Here is an 8,875-nt window from a genome sequence, read left to right as displayed (position 1 = left end):
TGTGTGTGTGTGTGTGTGTGTGTGTGTGTGTGTGTGTGTGTGTGTGTAAGTAAAATGCTGGGTCATTGTAGGTACAACCATAACTTCTAAATACTTTTTGAATGTTGTGTGTGTCAACATCATCTAAAGAGACACAGGATCGGTATTAGCATATCAGTATTATTCTCCCCCATATTTCCCCATCGTTGAAAGTCCTGATACATGTAGTCTAAGCACAGAGCTTGAAGTCTGGCACTCCCAAATTTTCATCTCTATTCAGACAGCAGGGCTAGTCACTTAAACTGTCTGCCGCAGTTTCCCCATCTGTAATACTCAGATAATGCTTATTAACCATTGTAAGATTTAATGTTTGTAAAGCACTTTGAAGATGAAAAGCACAAAGTGCTTCAATTTCAAGTATCTTACACTTAAAGTCAGACCAGCATTCTGGTACAAGTCCGTTTTTCTGAACCAAAAGCTTTTTTTTCTTTTAAAAAAAGGTGAAGAAAAGCAAGCTATTCCCATTCATTAAAAGGAACAGTGTCTAACACACTCAAGATCCCTCACCATGACATTAAGAACTATTGTTCTGTTCTACTTGTTCATAAGCCACTTACGCCAAGAGGAAAAATTGCTTAGCTAAACAAACCAGATGGTCAGTACAGGTGGACATAGTAAGGCATAATGATACACTTTTATAGAGTTTACAGGTCAGTCTTCATATCTATAGCCTTGCCTTTGTTTGCACAAAATATACTATTATATACAGAATTTTGTACACATTGCAATGTACAGTAGGTCAAGGAGAGAATAAAAATGGCAGGATGTGTTTCATTATATGCTTGAACAGCCAGCTCAGTTCAGATAGCAGAAGTGCCATTTAAAAAAAAAATCCAATTAAAAATAAATCCTTAAATATTGCTTTCCAATGTGCCTGTTCTAATAACTCTCTGGATAAGATATGCTGCTGCATCTAGTACTATGACATTTGTTAAAGTAAATGATTTATAAGTGTAACCATCTTAAGTAACTGAACCTAGGTTAAGAAGGAAGCTCACTGAGTCCAACAATTTTACAGTTGGTTACCATGGAGATGTCAAACATAGTACATTCATGGGTTACTAGGAATTCCTGAGCATTGTATCCACTACGAGCTCAAAAGTACCAACAATGAACCCAATCCTTCATTTAATTTTTAACTTCTATATCCAGTACAAGCTTGTTTTTGAACTCACACCCTATTTATTTAACAACTGAATTGCATAAAAAGCGTAGTACTACAGAAACAGAAAGCAGCACAGACAAAAGTTTTTGACCCAATTTTTCAAATTTAGGAGTCTAAATTTAGGTATATAAACCAATTTTGAAGCACCTGAACAAATGGCCTGATTTTCTTAAGTGCTCAACACTCACAACTGAGCTTAATTGGAGCTGCAGATGCTCAGCACCTTTGAGCAAAGATTCGGCCAGTAAGCTGGGTACCTAAATTTAGTTACCTGTTAGAAATCTTAGCCTATATGATGCCAGTTTTCATTGTTAAAGACCAAAAAGCTATGTATTTGTGAACAAAAAATCCAAAAATAAGGGAAGTTGAATGATTGCCTTAAATGTAGGGCTGTCGATTAATCGCAGTTAATTCAAAAAAATTAATCACGATTAAAAAAAATTTTTTGCGAGTAATCGCAATTTAATCACACTGTTAAACAATAGAATACCAATTGAAATATATTAAATATTTTAGATGTTTTTCTACATTTTCATATATATTGTATTCTGTGTTGTAACTGAAATCAAAGTGTATATTATTTTTCATTACAAATATATGCACTGTAAAAATTATAAACAAAAGAAATAGTATTTTTCAATTCCCCTCATACAAGTACAGTAGTGCAGTGGTTCTCAAACTAGGGCCGCCGCTTGTTCAGGGAAAGCCCCTGGTGGGCCGGGCTGGTTTGTTTACCTGCCGCATCCGCAGGTTCGACCGATCATGGCTCCCACTGGCCACGGTTCACCTCTCCAGGCCAATGGGGACTGCAGGAAGTGGTGCAGGCTGAGAGACGTGCTGGCCACCTTTCCTGAAGCCCCCATTGGCCTGGAGCGGTGAACCGCGGCCAGTGGGAGCCGCGATTGGCCAAACCTGTGGACGCGGCAGGTAAACAAACCAGCCCAGCCCACCAGGGAACCACTGCTGTAGTGCATTCTCTTTGTCATGAAAGTGCAACTTACAAATCTAGAATTTTTTTTTTGTTACATAACTGCACTCAAAAACAAAACAATATGAAACGTCAGCGCCTACAACTCCACTCAGTCGTACTTCTTGTTCAGCCAATTGCTAAGACAAACAAGTTTTTTTACATTTACACAAGATAATGCTGTCCTCTTCCTATTTACAATGTCACTGGAAAGTGGGAACAGGTATTTGCATGGCACTTTTGTAGCTGGCATTGCAAGGTATTTACATGCCAGATAGGCATACGAATGTTTAGCATCTTCATGCTTCGGCCACCATTCCAGAGAACATGCATCCATCCTGATGATGCTTGTTAAAAAAACAAAAACAATGCGTTAATTAGATTTGTGACTGAACTCCTTGGGGGAGAATTGTATGTCCCCTGCTCTGTTGTACTCGCATTCTGCCTTATATTTCACATTATAGCAGTCTCAGATGATGACCCAGCACATGATGTTAATTTTAAGAACGCTTTTGACAAAACGCAAAGAAGGTACCAATGTGAGATTTCTAAAGATACCTACAGCACTCAACCCAAGGTTTAAGAATCTGAAGTGCCTTCCAAAATCTGAGAGTGATGAGGTGTGGAGCATGCTTTCAGAAGTCTTAAAAGAGCAACACTCCGATGCGGAAACTACAGAACCCGAACCACCAAAAAAGAAAATCAGCCTTCTGCTGGTGGCATCTGACTCAGATAATGAAAATGAACATGCATCGGTCCACACTGCTTTGGATTGTTATTGAGCAGAACCCATCATCAGCATGGACGTATGTCCCCTGGAATGGTCGTTGAAGCATGGAGGGACATATGAATCTTTAGCGTATCAGGCATGTAAATTTTTTTAATCACCCAATCAATCACACTTAATTTTTTAATCATTTGACAGTCCTACTTAAATGCCATATGATAAACAGCACAGTTCCAGTGACTTTAGTGTGTGTGTGTGTGTGTGTATAAAAAAAATAAAAACTTTTCAGTATCTTGATTTATAAACAGCCATATTTCCTTACCCTTCTTAGTGAAACAGGTGAGGAAAAATTACTACTTTTCATCCACAGTAAGTAAAGCTATGCACACTTGATTGTTCTGACAAGTAATGATGTTTAAACTTACATCATCATAAACCTGCAGCCGATCTTTTCTCAAGCCAAATGGAGACAAGGATACTACATTTCTTCATTCACAATTACAGATTTCCTAATCTATAACTAGACACATCTACTAGAATTCTTTAAGGGGGGTCAATAAGCATGTGGACAAGGGGGATCCAATGGTTACAAGTGTATTTAGATTTTCAGAAAGTCTTTGACAAGGTCTCTGACCAAAGGCTCTTAAGCATGGGATAAGAGGGAAGATCCTCTCATGTATCAGTAAGTGGTTAAAAGATAGGAAATGAAGTAGAAATAAATGGTCAGTTTTCAGAATGGAGAGAGGTAAATAGTGGTGTCCCCCAGGAGTCTGTTCTGGGACCAGTACTGTTCAACATATTCATAAATGATCTGGAAAAAAGGGTAAACAGTGAGGTGGCAAAATGTGCAGATGATACAAAACTACTCAAGATATTGAAGTCCCAAGCAGACTGCAAAGAGATCTCACAAAACTGGGTGACTAGGCAACAAAATGGCAGATGAAATTCAGTGTTGATAAATGCAAAGTAATGCACATTGGAAAACATAATCCCAAGTATACATATAAAATGATGGGATCTAAATTAGCTGTTACTACTCAAGAAAGATCTTGGAGTCGTGGATAGTTCTCTGAAAACATCCACTCAATGTGCAGCAGCAGTCAAAAAAGCTAACAATGTTGGGAATCATTAGGAAAGGGATAGATACAATAGAAAATATCATATTGCCTCTATATAATTATTTGGTTCAGACACATCTTGAATACTGCGTGCAGATCTGTTTGCCCCATCTGAAAAAAAAATATATTGGAATTGGAAAAAGGTACAGAAAAGGGTAACAAAAATGATTAGGGGTATGGAACAGTTTCCATATGAGGAGAGATTAACACTACTGGGACTTTTCAGCTTGGAAAGGAGATGACTAAGGAGAGATATGATAGAGGTCTCTAAAATCATGACTGGTGTAGCGATAGTAAATAAGGAAGTGTTATTTACTCCTCATAACACAAGAACTAGGGGTCACCAAATGAAATTAATAGACAGCAGGTTTAAAACAAACAAAAGAAAGTATTTCTTCACGCAATTGCACAGTCAACCTGTGGAACTCTTTGCCAGAGGATGTTGTGGAGGCCAAGACTATAATAAGGTTAAAAAAAATAATAAAAAAGATAAATTCATGTAGGATAGGTCCATCAGTGGCTACTAGCCAGGATGGGCAGGGATGCAAAACCATGTTTGCCAGGAGCTGGGAATGGGCGACAGGGGATGGGCCACTTGATTACCTGTTCTGTTCATGCCCTCTGGATACTGAGCTAGATGGACCCTTGGTCTGACTCAGTATGGCCATTTTTATGTTCATATACACCCCTAAATTTACCACCTCTATTGAAATCATCCTGGATTGGAAATATGCTGTGTTATTTTGCAGTATAATTAGCAGTAGTCTGTACTAACCCGTTTTGTACTTCACCTTTGGTTTTGATTAAGCAAGTGTGGAAAGAGATACAAGTGTGGCTCTGCCATTAGGAGGAGCTAGAGCTTGTACCACCACAAACTGAATGCATTATCTCACTGAAACTATAAGAGGAAGCAAAGAGAGACAAAGACTTTCTGTAACATTCATCACAATAGTCCCTTATTCTGATCTCAAATTCACCTCCATTTGTTATAAACCTGATACTTTGCATTACTATGAATTAAAATACCGATAACATTTTTAGTAGTAGTAGTAGTAGTAACATATTGCTACAGAAGCTCTTAAGTTTGTAAAGAAAATAATGTCACTCTATCCAGATGTAAGATAGTGGCTTTGTCCCAATCTTTTCCAGCTACATATCTTGAAGGAAGCTTTTCTCAAGTATCTCTCCAACTTCCCATTTACCTGCACTGTTCGAATGCTTCACATCAATTTTGACTGAATTTTTATTCTCTTCCCTAGTCTACTAATGTATGATTATAAATCTGGTTCTCAACATCACCGCAGCATTTCCTGTGATCCCAAACAACTAACTTGACTGTTTCTGCTGAAATCCTCAGCCAGTTTAGTTACGTCTTTCCTTGACTATACCAGGTCCACAATTTCCCCAGAATTTGGCTACTTCACTTTCTCACACAACTGAATGCAATCACTGCCTCATTATCACTTTTTTTTTGTTTTGTTTAAGCTGGACTCCCCCCCTCCCCAGTAGCCACTTTTCCAATCCTTTCCCCTCCTTTTTCTTCTCTCCTTGCTTCCTACATACATCTAGTCCCTGACCATTCTTGATCTCTTCTTACAATATCACCATTGGTGGTGAGAGCAGTCTCTCAACTCCTACAAATGGCAGCCATCATGGTCTTTCCAGGTTTTCAAATTTAATCTTAAATCATCTTTTTTCCCCCCTTTGCCTTTATTGTATTGCTATGTTTCTGACTTTGTGACTGAATGCTTTTATTTATTCATTGAACAGTATTTTTATCCCACTTATCTTTAATTCACACCACATTATCAGCTGTCTTGAATTGTTTCTCTGTGAATACACACATGCACATTTCAAGTAGGAAGAGTATGTGTGTATTTTTTTTTTTTTTGAGAAGTGATTAAGTGCTGTTATGGGATTTATTTTCATTTTTAAGTCCCAAAGCATTCTTTGTGCTTTCACAAAATATGTATTTTTTTAAACTCACATGTGTGTGCACACCCCTGCCTTTCTAAAGAAACACTAAAAATCAAAGTACAAAACAATAAAGACAGAATCACAACTGCTTCATAGATATTAAATAAACAAATGAACATTTACCCTTGTAACAGCACTAATTCTAACCCCAATCTCTCCTGTAGTTTTCACCCATACCTCTCAATCCACACACACAAAATACCCATGGACAAGGGGAAAATAGTTTTGTAGTGTGTTTGATAGTTGACAAATCCAGGCACAGGTGATGATGGCAGCAATGTTTTACCAGAATAATTTTCCAAATTAATGGACTATGTGATAGTCAGATGTGTCAATCTATTGATACAAGAAAGTATAGATATCACCATCAAGGTTTTGCATGACAGATGAAGTTGAGATACATAAGTGCTTTCTGGACTCAGTTGAAGATGGAAATGAAAATTTCAGTGTGTTATCAATACTGTTGCAAGAGCTGTGAAGGTGGCAAGTAATGATGGAAATTTCCACATTTTCAAGGATTTGGACAGTCTTGATGCACCCTTAATTGTCACTAAACATATTTTGTTTGCTCACTAATCTTAGAATTATTTGAATAAGTCATTAAATTATGAATAAATTGGTTGACTATTTAAATTTCAAAAAGGCCTCTGACAAGGTCCGACACAAGAGGCTACTAAAGAAGAAAAGTAGTCTTGCAGTGAGAAGCAAAGCATTGTCTTAGATCAAAAACTGGCTAGAAGACAAAGCAAAGAGTAGGATGAAAGAGTCAACTTTCATCATGGCAAAAGGTAAACAGTGGGGTGATTCAAGGTGTCAGTGTAAGCAGGGCCTGAATGAGTTCTCCCCTGACAATTAGGTGGGAGGGGGAGAGACTTCAGAAGCAAACTGTATTTACATGAACACACCTACTCTGCCAAGATATCCAGCAGATAGAGCTGTGTTGCTCAAAGTGATCAGCTTTGGCTGGTGTTGGGTTACAAATCACTTTAGTACTGAATGCAGGGGTAGTGGAATGTTATTGTCTTTATTGTATGAATACAGGGGAGCAGAACTGTGCTTAACCTGTCCCAAATGAGAGGGTGACCTCAGCTGAAAGGGTTCCTCATTAAGTCAGGGGAGCCAGAATGAAAGTAAGAGGGGTGGGGATACAATCTGGGGTGGGTGTCCTGCTCAGTTTTACGATCATGAATCCTGCTTGTGGCATTTTCCCTAATTAATGTTGGGTGACTTCCTACCTTTCATTAAAAGTTTCTTTTCTACACTCAGACTCTGTGCTTGCAAGTGGGGAAATATTGCCTCTCAGAGGCACCCAGGAGTGGTGTGTAATTTTCCCCGGTTATTGGGTGGGGGCTTGAGCCAGTTCTGTGTTGTATTGTTGAAAAGGAACCCTTAGATATTGAACACAGCCCTGGTTGCTGCTGGTTCCACCTGGCAAGAGGGTTACACTAGATCCTGTGTTGTTTAACAAATACATTAAAATGAGCTGGAAAGGGGATGAACAGTTAGGTTTAAAAAAAAAAATTGTAGAGGACAGTTATTTAGGTTAGTCAGGACCAGAGAAGACTGTGAGAAACTTAAGAGAGAGATTTAAACAAGCTAGAGGGACAGGCATCATGACATTGAAGGGGGAAAAAAATCTGGTCTGATCCAGTATGAAAAATCCTAAGTTTCCTAGGTTGATTCTGGACTAGCTTCAGTGTCCAAGTGCTTTAAAGGCATAGCCCCATGTACAATGCATTACAGAACTACAACCAACTAAGCTTTCCATGGTTATGATGTCTAAATGATATTCACATCAAATACGGTCAGTTTACAAGGGGGGGGGTGGTTTTCTGGCAGCAAACAAGGGATTTTTCTGAAGAGTCACCAAGCCAAATTCTGTCCTCCTTTACTATGCCCATCCCCTGGTCTTCATATTTTGCTCTTAGCTATGCCTGTGTCACCCACCCTTCTTTCATCGAGTGGGGTGGCAGTGTGCAGAGAGCAAAATTTTTGCCAGATAGTATAGATTTGGAAAATAGCACCTCTGTTTTCTTTTAAAAGAACAAAGTTAGGCAATTAAAATCCAAAGAGTTCAAATATTTTATTCACAACATAATGTAAAAGAAATATAAAATGTAACATTTTTATATACACTTTTGACATGCTGCAAGACAGACAACACACTGGAACACAGGTTAGGCATCAAGTGACAGGTGAAGCACATTCCAAACCCTTGGACAGTTCTTTGAGACAAGCAAAATCCTCTCATAAAATAACCCACAGAGGAAGAGGTTAAGCAAAAAAAAAAAAAAAAAAAAAACTGCAATTATGAATACCCAATTTTGTCTGGATCCAAACATGAGATGCATTTGAAAGTTCCAGAAATGAAAGTATGGTATAGCATGGATAGTAATTAGGGTTAACCCGCTGCTGCTCCCCACAATCTCATATATGGTCTACAAGAAAAGTAAGTTTAGAAAAAGGTTAACATTTATAATACTGACATGAAAATTAAACTGCTGAGTTCCAGGTATTACATTTTAACATTGTTTTGAAGATTACAGTAGAGCATCAATTTAGACCAGATCTGTCTCACTTTAATAATCCAATGACCAATTTCATGTCTCCCAAAAAGTAGACTATTGAATCAAAAGGAAAAAAATGAGGATAGATCAAAGCTATTTGAGTATCAACTGCAAACTATGCTTTCTGTTGAGACTGCAAATATTTATTCACAACAGATCAAGCTAGAACTGTCTGAAAATGGGAGGAGACACTGCAGTGATATCTGTATCATTTCTTAGAAATCAGGACAAGGACTCTATATTTTATATAAGAAAAAGAGAAAAAAATTAAGTGTGTGGGAGAAGGAGAGAAAATGATCCGTAGATATGTAGGAA

Source organism: Terrapene carolina, unplaced genomic scaffold (genome assembly GCF_002925995.2).
Source record: "Terrapene carolina triunguis isolate 2854851 unplaced genomic scaffold, T_m_triunguis-2.0 Scaffold113, whole genome shotgun sequence".
Classification (NCBI taxonomy): Eukaryota; Metazoa; Chordata; order Testudines; family Emydidae; genus Terrapene; species Terrapene triunguis.
Note: the sequence above shows the minus strand (reverse complement) of the source record.